General features: G+C 35.4%; 1 long non-coding RNA gene across 2 annotated transcripts in view; it reads left to right on the forward strand.

Moving 5' to 3' along the window:
- LOC140505977 (uncharacterized) overlaps positions 1 to 13628 on the forward strand; it is a 79290-nt gene that overhangs the window by 40184 nt on the left and 25478 nt on the right. For both annotated transcript variants that reach the window (XR_011967721.1, XR_011967722.1), the window contains 2 exons: positions 7355 to 7474; positions 10175 to 10276. This is a non-coding gene — a long non-coding RNA (uncharacterized lncRNA). The remainder of the gene's footprint in view (positions 1 to 7354; positions 7475 to 10174; positions 10277 to 13628) is intronic.

Below are 13628 nucleotides of genomic sequence, written 5' to 3' on the forward strand. Positions count from 1 at the left end.
TTCTTTGTAGTCTTTCTCTCCTCAAAAGTCTGTTTTTCCTTATGAGTCCTACCTCCTTTAATCTTCCCTCCCGGGGGGCAGAGCCAAGATGGCAGAGTAGAAAGACAGACCTGAAGTAACCTCCCCCCACAGCCCATAAAATACCTGTAAAAAATAACTCTAAACACATTATAGAGCAGCAGAAGCCACAAAATGACAGAGTGAAAGAGATTTCTAGCCCAAGATAGCCTGGAAAGATCTAATGCTCTGGGCTTAGAGCTTGACCACCACACGGAGCAGAAGGAACAGGACTAGAGCAGGCCTCAGGGTGCCAATGGCAGCAGCAATTCCCAGATTTCTCAACCCACAAAGGCCAAAGACAGCTTCAAAGGTCAGTGAGAAAGTTTTGGGGAGAAAAGGGAATGCGGTTTGGCTCCTCCAGCAGCAGCATCCAGTTTTGGAACACTTGGCTTAAAGAATCTGAGGGAATTGAGCACCTCATCTGGATCTCGACCCTGAGAAGCAGTCCTAGGTTAAGGAGGAGTGCTGGTTAGTGGAGGCTCTGAAGAGGGAATCCTGCTTACAGAACAGAGCACAGGACAGGAGAGCAGTAGACTCATCTCCCTTGATTGTGCCACTTTGGAGGAACCAAGAACTTACAGGTCCCCAGAGTATACATTCCTTTTGACAGAGGACTCAAAAGTCAAGTAACTAGCTCCAAAAATGCCCCAAAAAGGGGAAAAAATAAGACTATAGGAGGCTACTTTTTTGGTGAACAGATATTTTCTTCCATCCTTTCAGATGAGGAAGACAATGCATATGATCATAGGAAAACCTAAAAGTCAAGGCTTCTGCATGCAAAGCCATCAAAATAAGCATGCAAGAGTCTCAGGCCATGGAAGAATTCAAAAGGATTTTGAAAATCAAGTAAGAGAGGTGGAGGAAAAATTGAGAAGAGAAATGAGAGTGATTTAAGAAAATCATGAAAAGCAAGTCAAGAGCTTGCTAAAGGAGACTCAAAAAATGCTGAAGAAAATGACACCTTAAACAACTGACCTGGAAAATAGATCCAGGAGACATAATATAAAAAAATTATGGAACTACCTGACAGCCATGAACAAAAAAGTAAGTCTAGTTATCATCTTTCATGAAATTATCAAGGAAAATTGCCCTGATATTCTAGAATCAGAGGACAATGATCATTCAATGAAAAAGAGGAATTTTCAAGCATTCTTGATGAAAAGACCAGAACTGAATAGAAAATTTGACTTTCAAACAAGAATCAAGAGAAACATCAAAAGGTAAATAGGAAAGAGAAATCATAAAGGACTTTCTAAAGTTGAACTGTTTACATTCCTACATGGAAAGATAATATTTGCAACTCTTGAAATGTTTCTCAGTATTTGAGTGGTTGGATAGAATACACACACACACACAACACACACACACACAGCACAGGGTGAGTTAAATAGGAAGGGATGATATCTAACAAAATCAAATTATGGGGTGAGAGAGGAATATATTGGGAGGAGAAAAGGAAAAATGGAATGGGGCAAATTATATCTCATGAAAGAGGCAATGGAAAGCTTTTTCAATTGAGAGAAGAAGGGGGAAGGTGAGAGAGAAAAAGTGAAGCTTACTCTCATCACATTTGGCTTAAGGAGGGAATCACATGCTCACTCAATTTGCTATGAAAATCTATCTTACACTACAGGAAAGTAGGGGAGTAAGGGACAAGTGAGGTGGGGTGGATGATGGAAAGGAGGGCTAATGGGAGGAGGGAGTAATTAGAAGTAAACACTTTTGGAGAGGGACAAGGTCAAAAGAGACAATAGAATAAATGGGAGGCAGGATAAGATGGAAGGAAATATAGTCAGTCTTACACAACATGACTATTATGAAAGTCTTTTGTAAAACTACACATATATAGCATATATTGAATTGTTTGCCTTCTCAGTAAGGAAAGGTGGGGAGGGAGAAAAGGAGACAAGTTGGAATTCTAGAATTAGGAACAAATGTTGAGAGTTATTCTTGCATATAGCTGCTAAATAAGCAATGCAGGTAATGGGGCATAGAAATCTATCTTGCCCTACAAGAAAAGAAAGAAGATGGGGATAAGGGAAGGGAGGGGTGTGATAGAAGGGAGGGCATATTGAGGGAAGGAGCACTCAGAATGAAAGGCATTATGGGGTGGAGAGAGAGAGAGATGGGGAGAAAATTTGGAACTCAAAATTTTGTGAAATAAATGTTGAAAACTAAAAATAAATAAATAAACATTAAAAAAATTTAAAAAATGTTCTAAATCACCATTGATTAGAGAAAGGCAAATTAAAACAATTTTAAATCATCACCCCACAGTTATCATATTGACTAATATGACAGAAAGGAAAATGATAAATGTGGGAGAGGATGTAGTAGAATTCAAATACTAATGCACTGTTTGGGGCAGTGAGATTGTGCCTATCCACTGATCTGTCTACTGAAAGAGTCCCAAGTCTTCAGTCAGGAAGACCTGAGTTCAAATGTGACCTTAGATACTCACTAACTGTGTGATCCTGGACAGTCACTTAATTCTATTTGCCTCAGTTTCACTATCTATAAAATAAGCTGGACAAGGAAATGACAAACCACTATATAACTTTGCCAAGAAAATCCCAAATAGGTACACAAAGTCAGACATGAGTGAAACAAATGAATAAAACCAATGTATTATTGGTGGAGTTGTGAACTGATCCAACCATTCTAGAGAGCAACTTGTAACTATGCCCAAAGGGTTATAAAACTGTTTATATCCTTTGATTTATCAATATCACTGTTAGGTTTGTATCCCAAAGACATCAAAGAAAAGGGAAATGGACAAATTTGGTCAAAAATAATTATAGCAGTTCTTTTTCGGTAGCAAAAACTTGGAAATTGAAGGATACACACTTGGGTGTCGGTTGAACAAGCTGTGGTATATGATTGTGATGAAATACTATTGAACTAAAAGAAATAATGAGCAGGATGTTTCAGAAAAACAGAGGAAGATTTACATGAATTCATGCAAAGAAAAATGAGAAAAATCAGAACATTTTACACAATACACAGTACAATGTTTGTTGGAAAAACTGTGAATGATTTAGCTATTCAGAGCAATACAATGATCTAAGACAGTTCCAGAGGACTTATGATGAAAAAATGCTATCCACCTCCTAATAAGAAAGAACTGATGAAGCCTGAATGCAAACTGAAGGATACATTTTTTACTTTATTATTCTTGGAATGTTTTTTTTTTGATCTGCATTTTCTCTTAAAACATGGCTAATGTCTAAATGTTCTGCATCCCTGTACATGTACAATCTATATCAAATTGCTTATATTCTCAAAGAGGAGATGGAAGAGGGATGTAGGGAGGAAGAGATTTAGAAACAAAATTTTTTTTAAATGAGTGTTAAAATTTTTGTTTATGTATAATTTAAAAAAATATTAAATGTATGTAAGATAAAATGTTATTTAGAGAGAATCAGTAGAATTAAAGATTTACCTGTGTTAACAGACCATTTCACCCAGAAGATACATTTACTCTCAAATGTTTCTCATCTAAATTCTTAATTATTTTAAAATGAGTACTACTTTGACTCTTCATCCCCTTTCACAAATGGTTTTGTCCTACAAACTCTTCTCTCTCATGGATTGAATGGATCATTCTGGGTAGAAACTCAGAGTGATAAGGACTGATCTCCCCAATCTCTAGTCCTGCATACTTTATATCTGATTGACTACTGTCTAGAACTGACTAACTGATAGGCCAGCACCCATGAGGGCATCTCTTTGTAAAGGTAATAGGTGCTTATGTAAATAAAATGTCTATCAAGTTTATAATGTTTATCAAGAAATCCCTTTTCACCTCCATCTTCAAGACCCAAATTCAAGTGTTACCTTCTCTTCTCAGAAAGGCTTCTATGATCCAACTCCAGTTATGAATGCTCTCTCCTTCCTCAAATTTCTTGCATTTCTTATCTGGGTATGTGTTTATTCCTCTAGTAGAATGAGAGCTTCTTGAAGACAAGAAATGTTTGGGGATCTTTTTGGTTTTTGTATCCCCAGTGCCCAGCACAATAACTTGCACATAGGAGGCATTTCATAAATGTTTGTTGAACTAAATTGGGTGAATCAACCAAACAACTACTTGAGGAGGTACCAGTGCTAGGGAAGAGAGATGGAAGAAAGTGAATTTCTTTGGTCCCTTGAGAAGTTCACAATCTAATTGGAAAGACACAATTTCCACAGCAATAAGAATAAAAATTAAGTGCAAAAAGTATGGTACTTAATTCAAAGTTGCTCGGAGAAGGGAAAAAATCATGAAGTGGAGTGTTAAAGGTGGCTAAGTAGTCATTAGTTAAGCGTAATTAACTCCAATATGCTCCCTTGGGCTTACCTAATCTCCTGGTTCTGTCGGAGTTGTTCTTTCAATCCAAAATTATAGTGACCAAAAGACTGTTTTTACTACAGAAAAAGTTAGATAAATATATTGAACCCTACCCTTCAACCTCTTGATATTATATGTAACCTATCAATTATCCTTTTCTGTCATATGTGATACCCATATTTTGAACTATAGTACTAAAACTGATAATTATAATGCAATGCCTAGATAGACAGACAGATAGATAGATGTGCATGTATGCACGTGTGGCAAGAGCTCAATTCCACATGTAGCAAGGAGGTGTCATTAGGTGGCCTGAAAGGAGGCAGAAAAGAAATTTATATCCTCTTCTCCTCACAATCTGCTCCAAGGGAAACTCTGTCAGAAAGAGAAGCAAAAAGGTGGGACAAGAAGCTAATCAGTTTGCTTTCCTCAAACTAGAATTATACCTAGACTAGAATTACATCTATCTGCTCATTTAAAAATTGTTAGTCTAGTGGATATGGTCTTCAGGTTCAAGCTAACTTGTGCTCATTATTCCATCAATTGTGGAGAAGCAGGACCCCAAACTTTATATATAAGACTTAACTCCCTTCCCACTAAATACCAGTTACACAATGAACATGCATATGACAAATAAAAAAAAAACTCATTTATGAAAATCGCAGCAAAAAAAAAAAAGTAGAAATCAGGCAAAGTTTACATAGGATATAATACACTGGACAATCGAAGAGTGAATTAGGTCTCCCACTGAGAATGAAGTAACTCAGCTCAATCACAGAGGGAAAAAGCCTGACACCTAAAAGGAAGTTCTCCAAAGTCTCTAACGTTAGCAAATTGGATATAGGGACATGATGGAGCCTGCCAGCTCCTTTCACACAGGCTTCTTCCCAGAATCTTTTTCCTTCAGGAACCAGAAGTAAGATTGGATCCCCAATCTTCTCTCTAAAGAATAAAGGAAGGAATTAAGAGTGAAGAATTCTCTCTGTAGCTACTGTAAAAACCAAAGAGAATTCATAGACTTCAACAACTCAGAGAAAACTGAAGCTCTCTCCTCTCTACTCCTTATTAGAGGAGAGCCCTAAACCAATGGAATTTAGTATGCATAACATGTATAACATTAAATTTATTTCTTATCACCAATCACTAAATAATCATGCATCATTTTTTTTTCTCCAAAGCTAGCATGCTCACAAAACTATACACAATTTTCGGTGGGACTAACACTCCTATGTTCTGGCTGGAATGATTCTATATGTAGAACTCCTCATCCCAAGACAATCAAAAAGCTATCCAAGTTTTGAGGCATCGGCATACACTCAAAGCTAACACTGTTTCCTTTTTAAAAAAAAATTTTTTATTTAATTTTTAATTTATGGAAAAAACAATTCTATAACAGTATAATAAAAAAGGATTGTAAATGAAACTGAAAATCTATTAAGTACAACTTGATATTTCTTTTAACCATATAATAAGATTGTCATGTAAATTTCTTTTTTCTTTTTGTATTCCTTCCCCATGCCCACACTAAAGATGACTACCATTAGACACAAATACGAACTGTGTGCATGTGTGTGTAAAATTGTTCTATACATACTTTTATTTACCAGTTCTTTCTCTGTATGGTGATAGTGTTTTCCTTCACATGTCCTTTATAATTAATTAAATGACTTATTCACTCCTTTTTTTTGTTTTAAATTTTATTTTTCCCCAATTATATATCAAGAAAATTTTTAGCATTCATTTTTATAATATCTTGAGTTTTAAATTTTTCTTCCTCCCCACCCCTCTTCTGAAAATAGTAGGCAATTTGATACAGTTTTACATGTGTTATCATATGAAACGTATTTCCATATTCATCACAGTGGTGGAAGAAAAAACAGATAAAAGGAAAAAATTAGAAAGAAGAAAGTGAAAAAATATGCTTCAGCTTCATTCAGAGTTCATTAGTTCTCTATCTGGATATGGACAACATTTTTTTCCATGAATCCTTTGTACTTGTCTTGGATCATAGTGTTGCTGAGAAGAGCCAGGCCCTTCGTAGTTGATCATCCCATAATGTTGTTGATACTTTGGACAGTGTTTTCCTGTCTGCTCATTTCACATTGCATCAGTTTGTACAAGTCTTTCCAGGTTTTTTCTGAAATCTGCCTGTTCATCATTTATTATTGCACTATAGAATTCTATTACATTCATATATCACAACATGTTCATCATTTATCATTGCACAATAGTATTGTATTACATTCATATATCACAACATATTACATTCATATATCACAACAATTGATGGGCATCACCTGAATTTCCAATATTTTCCTCCATGAATGTACATATATATATGTATATACATATATACATATATATGTATATGTATATGTATATATATATATATATATATAGAGAGAGAGAGAGAGAGAGAGAGAGATAGTATAGATATTTTTGCACATGTAGGTCCTTTCCCTTTTATGATCTCTTTGGGATACAGACGTAGTAGTGGCATTTCTGGATAAAAGGTTTTGTACAGTTTGATTGTCTTTTGGCCATAGTTCTGGCTGAGGGAAAATCTTTAGAGAGAAACATAAAGGATGTTACATTTCTGCCTTAATGGCTAGCTTTGATTTTTGTTTCAGAGAAGCTAAAAATAGAACCGTGAAAATTTGTCAGGGAAAGGAACATATTGTAATAACTGATTTTGCTTCTAATCCTACTGGAATTCTCTCTAGGAATAAGGACAGGGACTGAGTAATATAGAAATCCCAGGTGAGGAAACTCACTCTAATAATGCAGATTGGCATTGTCTCTACAATTTGCTGTCTTAGAGATTTGCCTAGAATACTGAGAAGTTAAGTGATTTGCCTACAGTAATAGTATGTGTCAGAATCAGAAATGGAACCCAGGTCATCTTGACTCTGAGGTGGATTCTCAGTATCTTCCTATCTGTTCTCCCTTCTTTTATTTAATCCGTAGGGGGAAGCTAGGTGGTGCAGTGGCTAGAGCACCAGTGCAAGAGTCAGGAGGACCTGAATTCAAATCTCACCTCAGACACTTGACACTTCTTGATCTTCTCCCCTCCTACGTCCCTGCCAGGTAAGGATTTCTATGTTCAACTGATTGTGTATATGATTTCTTCTTTGAGCCAATACTGATGAAAGTAAGGTTCACATGATACTCATTGCCTACCCTCCCATTTTCCTCTCTATTGTAATAGGTCTTTCGCACCTTTTCTTGTGAAATAATTCACCCTATTCTACTTCTCCCTTCCTGCTCTACCCAATGTACTCCTCTTTCTCATCCTTTAACATTTTTATGTCATTCTCTCAAATTCACATACCTGTACCTTCTCTGTATGTGTGTGTATATATATATATATATATATATACACACATATATATATAAATGTATGTACATATTATTATTGTATATGTATATTATGCCTTCTATCTGTACAATTAATGATGCAATTTTTTTAGGAATTGCAAGTGTCATCTCATATAGGAATGTAGTTTACCTCTATTGAATCTCTTATGTTCTCTTTTCCCTTTTTACCTGTTTATGGTTCTCTTGGGTGTTGATATTGGAGGTCAAGTTTTGGTTTAGTTTTGATCTTCTCCTTATGAAACCTTTAAATCCTTCTATTTGTTGAATTATCATTTATTTTCCTTCATGTATTATTCTTAATTTTGCCAGGTAAGTGATTCTTGTTGTAGTCATAATTCCCTTGCCTCCCAGAATATCATGTTCCACAACCTCCAGTACTTTAATGCTGCAGCTGCCAAGTCCTGCATGATCCTGATTGTGACTTCACTTCCCAATATTTGAATTGTTTCTTTCTGGCCTTGTATAGTATTTTTCCTTTCAGAACGTCAATGCAGTTTTCCTTGCTAATTTCCTGAAAGATGCTGTCCAGATCCTTCTAATTATGGCTTTCAGGTAGTCCAATGATTCTGATATTACCTCTCCTGGATCTATTTTCCAGGTCAGTTCTTTTTCCAATGAGGCATTTTAGATTTTCTTCCTTTTTTCATTTGATTCTTGATGTCTCATAGAGTCATTAGCTTCTACTTGCCCAATTCTAACTTTTAAGGTGTTGTTTTCCTCAATTAGCTTTTATGTTTTCTTTTCCATTTGGCCTCTTTAAGGAACTCTTTTCTTCAGTGAATTTTTGTACCTCCTTTTCCATTAGGCCAATCCTACTTTTTAAGCAGTTTTCAAGTGGTTAACTCTTTTTTCAGAATTCTCTTGCATCAGTCTCATTTTTTCCCATTTTTTTCTTTTACCTCTCTTCTATGATTTTTAAGACTCTTTTTTTAGCTCTTCCATGAGTTATTTCTGGGCTAGAGACCAGTTTCTGCTTTACTTTGAGGTTTTGCCCACAGATGTTTTGACATTGCTGTCCTCTTCTCAATTTGCGTATTGGTCTTCCCTGTCATCATAATAACTTTCTATGGTCAGACTTGTTTGTTGTTGTTTTTTGTTCATCTTTTCAGGCCTTTTCCTTTTCTTTCAAATTTGAGCTCTGCACCCCAAGGCAGAAGCAGCACTGTCTCAGATTTCTTTTGCTAGTGACTGCAGGTATTGGCTGTTTACCTGATGCTGCACTGATGATGCCCTGAGGCCCATGGGGAACTCATATCTGGTACTGTGCTGACAAGGTGGAGTAGGGGTTGGTTGGTGCTGCTGGAGGCCATAGGGTTTTGGCAGCTTATCTCGTGCTAAGCTGGGCTCCTATTCATGGTGTCTGGTGTGTGCCAAGACCCATTGGGGTGTTTCTGTGTTTCCCAGCAGCTACACTGAAGCGCATGGTGGTCTACCCTCTGGAGGCTGCCCGTTTACCCAAGGCTACACTAACACATGGCAGGACCAGTATTGGTTGGTAGCTTCCTATTTGCTTAAGTACCACTAAAGTTGGCATCTACCTCCTTGCCCAAGGTTATTCTGAAGCATGTGAAGGTCTGGCTACTGGAGTCTACTGCTTTCCTTGGCTATGCTAAGGCACATGGGGTATCCTTGCATTGGTGTTTGTCTGCTCCACCACACTGGGGCTCAGGATCTCTTGCTGGCTTGCTGAGGTGCTTCCCATCCTGGACTGCACTCCCCTTTCCCTTGAGTGAGATGGTCCTTTCTTACTGATCCTCCAAGTTTCTTGTTCTAAAAGATTGTTTCACATTATCTTTTTGCTGGTTCTATTGTTCCAGGCTTTGTTTGGGAGGCTCTATTCTATGGTTATTCACGGGTGAGTGATTTACTGCTTACTCCATTATCCTGGCTCCAGGAAGTCCAGTCTGTTCAAAGTCATTCTTAAAATAATATTGCTGTTTCTCTATACCATGTTCTCCTGGTTATGTTCTTTTCACTCTTCATTGTATGATGCAAGTCTTTCCATATTTTTCTAAGACCACCAAGCTTATCATTTCTTATAACACAGTAGCATTCCATTACAATCAAATACCAGAACCTGTTCAGCCAAAAACTTGGATAATCAGAGGACAAACTTAGTCAAAGCAAAAAGGAGTTAACCAAACAACATGGCAAAATATATTTCAAAATGACTTCCCCCATATAAAATAGAGAGATGACTATCATATAATAATAAGTAGCATTTATATAGCGTTTTAATATTTAATGTAATCTCATTTTCTCCTTACAAAACCTTGGGAGGTAGGTGATATTGTTATCCTTATTTTTGACAGATGAGGAAACTAAGGCAAGGGATTAGTGACTTACCCAGAGTCATATTTCTAGGAAGTATCTGAGGTAACATTTGAACTCAGGTCTTCCTGATTACAGGTGCAGCACTCTATTCATTGAGCTACTTAACAATCTATATGATTCAAGAGCAACAGATCATTTGGATGAATGAAAAAACTATCAAACTGATTATGATGCCAAGTAAGTCACACATGGGACCTTAATAATGTAAGTTTCACTGATATTTTTTCCTTTTTAATATTTTATTTTTCCCTAATTACATGTAAAAGAAATTTCTAACATTTATGTTGCTTTTGGTTTTTAATTTTTGAATTTCAGATTCAATCACACTCTTCCTTCCCTAACCTCTACCTGACATGGTAAATAATCTGATGTAGATCATACATGTGTGATCATGTAAAACAATTCTGTATTAGTCATTTTGTGGAAGAAAAACTCAAAGAAAACAAAAAAAGAAGGAAAGAAGGAAGGCAGGGAGGTTAGGCTACCTTCTTTCACATGTTTTTTCATTCCTTCCCTTGATATTCTTGAACTTTTGTTCTTCCAGATGAATTTTTTATTATTTTTTTCTATCTCTATAAAATAATTTTTGGTAGTTTGGTGGGTGTGGCATAGAATAAGTAGATTAATTTAGATGGAATTGTCACTTCATTATATTGTTTTGGGCTACCCATGAACCATTGATATTTTCTAATTGTTAAGATTTGACTGTATTTATGTGTGAAGTGCTTTGCAATTATATTCATATAGTTCTTGGATTGATCTTGGCAAGTAGACTCTCAAGTATTTTATGTTGTTCATAGTAATTTTAAAGGAATTCCTTTTTCTATTTCTTGCTGCTAGACTTTGTGGATAATATACAGAAATACTGATGGTTTATGTGCTTTTATTTTATATCTTGCAATTTTGTTAAAGTTATTAGTTATTTCAACTAATTTTTAGTTGATTCTCTAGGATTCTCTAAGTATACTATTATATCATCAGAAAGAGTGATAGTTTTTTTTAAATTGCCTATTCTAATTCCTTCAATTTCTTTTTCTTCTCTCATCATTACAGCTACAATATTGAATAATAGTGGTGACAATGGATATCCTTGCATCACCCTTTATTTTATTGAAAATTCTTCTAGCTTATCCCAATTACAGATAATGCTTACTGAGGTTTTAAATAGATATTACTTATGATTTTTAGGAAAGCTCCATTTATTCCTATGCTCTCTGCTATTTTCAATATGAAGAGCTGCTATATTTTCTCAAAAGCCATTTCTGCATCTGTTGAGATAAAATCATATGATTTGTGTTGGTTTTGTTATTGATTATGGTCAATTATATTGATAGTTTTCCTAATATTCAACCAATCCTGCATTCATGTCATAAATTCCACCAGGTCAGAGTGTATTATCCTTGTGATATATTCCTATAATCCTCTTTCTACTATTTTATTTAAATTTTTACTTCAGTATTCATTAGGGAAATGGTCTATACATATAGTTTTATTTTTCTTGTTTTACTTTTCTTGGTTTAGGTATCAGTACCATATTGTTGTCATAAAAGTAATATTGTAGGACCCTTTCACCTGTTTTTCCAAATATATTATATGGCATTGAGATTAATTGTTTTTTAAATGTTTGTTAGAATTAACTTGTAAATCCATCTGGACCTATGGATTTTTTCTTAGGGAGTTTATTGGTGGCTTGTTCAATTTCTTTTTCTAAGATGGGGTCATTTAAGCATTCTATTTCCTTTTCTGTTGATCTGAGCAATTTATATTTTTTAAATAATCATCTATTTCATTTAAATTGTCAAATTTGTTGTCATATAAATGGGAAAAGTAATTGTTTTAATTTCTTCTTCATTTGAGGTGAATTCACTGCTTTCATTTTTGATACTCATAATTTGATTTTCTCTCCTTTTTAATTAAACAATAGTTTATCAATTTTATTGGGGTTTTTCCATAAATCCAACTTTAGTTTTATTAGTTTAATGAATTTCTTAATTTCTATTTTATCAATCTCTCTTGGACTTATTTTCCTGGTCAATTGTTTTTCCAATGAGAAATTTCACATTTTCTTTAATATTTTCCTCCTTTTGATTTTGTTTTATCATATTTTGTTGTCTTGTGGAGTCACTAGCTTCCACTTGCCCAATTCTAATTTTTAAGGAGTTATTTTCTTTAGTGAGCTTTTGTACCTTCTTTTCCATTTGGCTGGTTCTACTTTTTGAGGAGTTGTTTTCTTCAGTGATTTTTTAAACATTTTTTTTCCCATTTTTATGACTGGATGTTGACCTTTTTTTCATGATTCTCTTGCCTTACTCTCAGTTCTTTTCCCCAATTTTATTTTAGATTTCTTATTTCATTTTTAAAATTCTTTATCAGTGATTTCATGAGTTCTTCAGGAGGAGGGGCTGAGACTATTTACATTTTCCTTTGTAGTTTTGCAACTAGTCATTTTGATCTAATTGCCTTCCTCTAAGTTTGTGCTTTGATCCTCCATGCTACCATAGTAACTTTCTATAGTCAGTTTGGTTTTTGCTCATTTTTTCTGATATTTTGAGACTTTGTATTTTTATATAACAGTTGGGCTCTGTTCTTGAAATGAGGCTAGGGCCTTGCTGCTGGCTTTCACTGGGTGTAGGGCCTCCCTGCTGGCTTATACTGGAGGCAGGACCTCACTGATGGCCTGCAATGGGGTGTTGAGCCTTGCTGATGGCCTGCCCTAAGGGTAGCATCTTGCTATGCTGCTGGTCCACAAGGAGCGCTGCTTTGCTTTGGGGTTCTGGTCTTGTCTCTAGTTTACAGTAGGGGGGGTGAGGTTTTGCCCAGGCCCAAGGGACTTCCTGCAAGCCTGCTGGGTTGTGACCTGCCCCTGATGCTTGCTGAGCATACTCCCTTCCTACCTCAGTGAAACAAACCTTAACTGGTGAGGCTCCAAGCTTTCCTAGGCTGATAAGTTGCTTCCCTACTCCAAAACTTTATCTGAGACATTGTTGTAAGGTTGTTTGGACATGAATTTAGGAGGGTTGCAGGGTGTTCCTTCCTCACCCCATTGTGTTGACACTGGCAGTTATCAATACTGTTTTTCCTTTTTCAACCAGGTGAATACATATGTGATGTTATGATGGAAATTTAGGACATTTAATAACAAAATATTAGCAAATGTTAATATTTATATTTAAGATATTTGCTAATGTTTTTTGTTAAGAAATGTTATAAAAGATATCTTGATTTCAACAATTAGACTCTCACTGACAAAGATGACTTTTAAAATCAATATATGTTGAATTTTTTCTAAAATGAAGATAATTTCAAAAAGCAAGATATTATGTAAAACACTTTAAAATGTCTCTAGGAATAAAATAAATGACAGCACCACAACAGTGATTTGAGTACTAATGCATGTATTTCAGACATGAAATAAAAAATCTAAAGTTTTAAAAGGCGATTGAACAATTATGGAGGTAAGAATTTTATATGTGGCAATAAGAGAGCACATGTGACTCAGAAACTTAAAAATACTTTGAATAAAATTTCC

The sequence above is a fragment of the Notamacropus eugenii genome, chromosome 5 (assembly GCF_028372415.1).
Source record: "Notamacropus eugenii isolate mMacEug1 chromosome 5, mMacEug1.pri_v2, whole genome shotgun sequence".
Taxonomy (NCBI): domain Eukaryota; kingdom Metazoa; phylum Chordata; class Mammalia; order Diprotodontia; family Macropodidae; genus Notamacropus; species Notamacropus eugenii.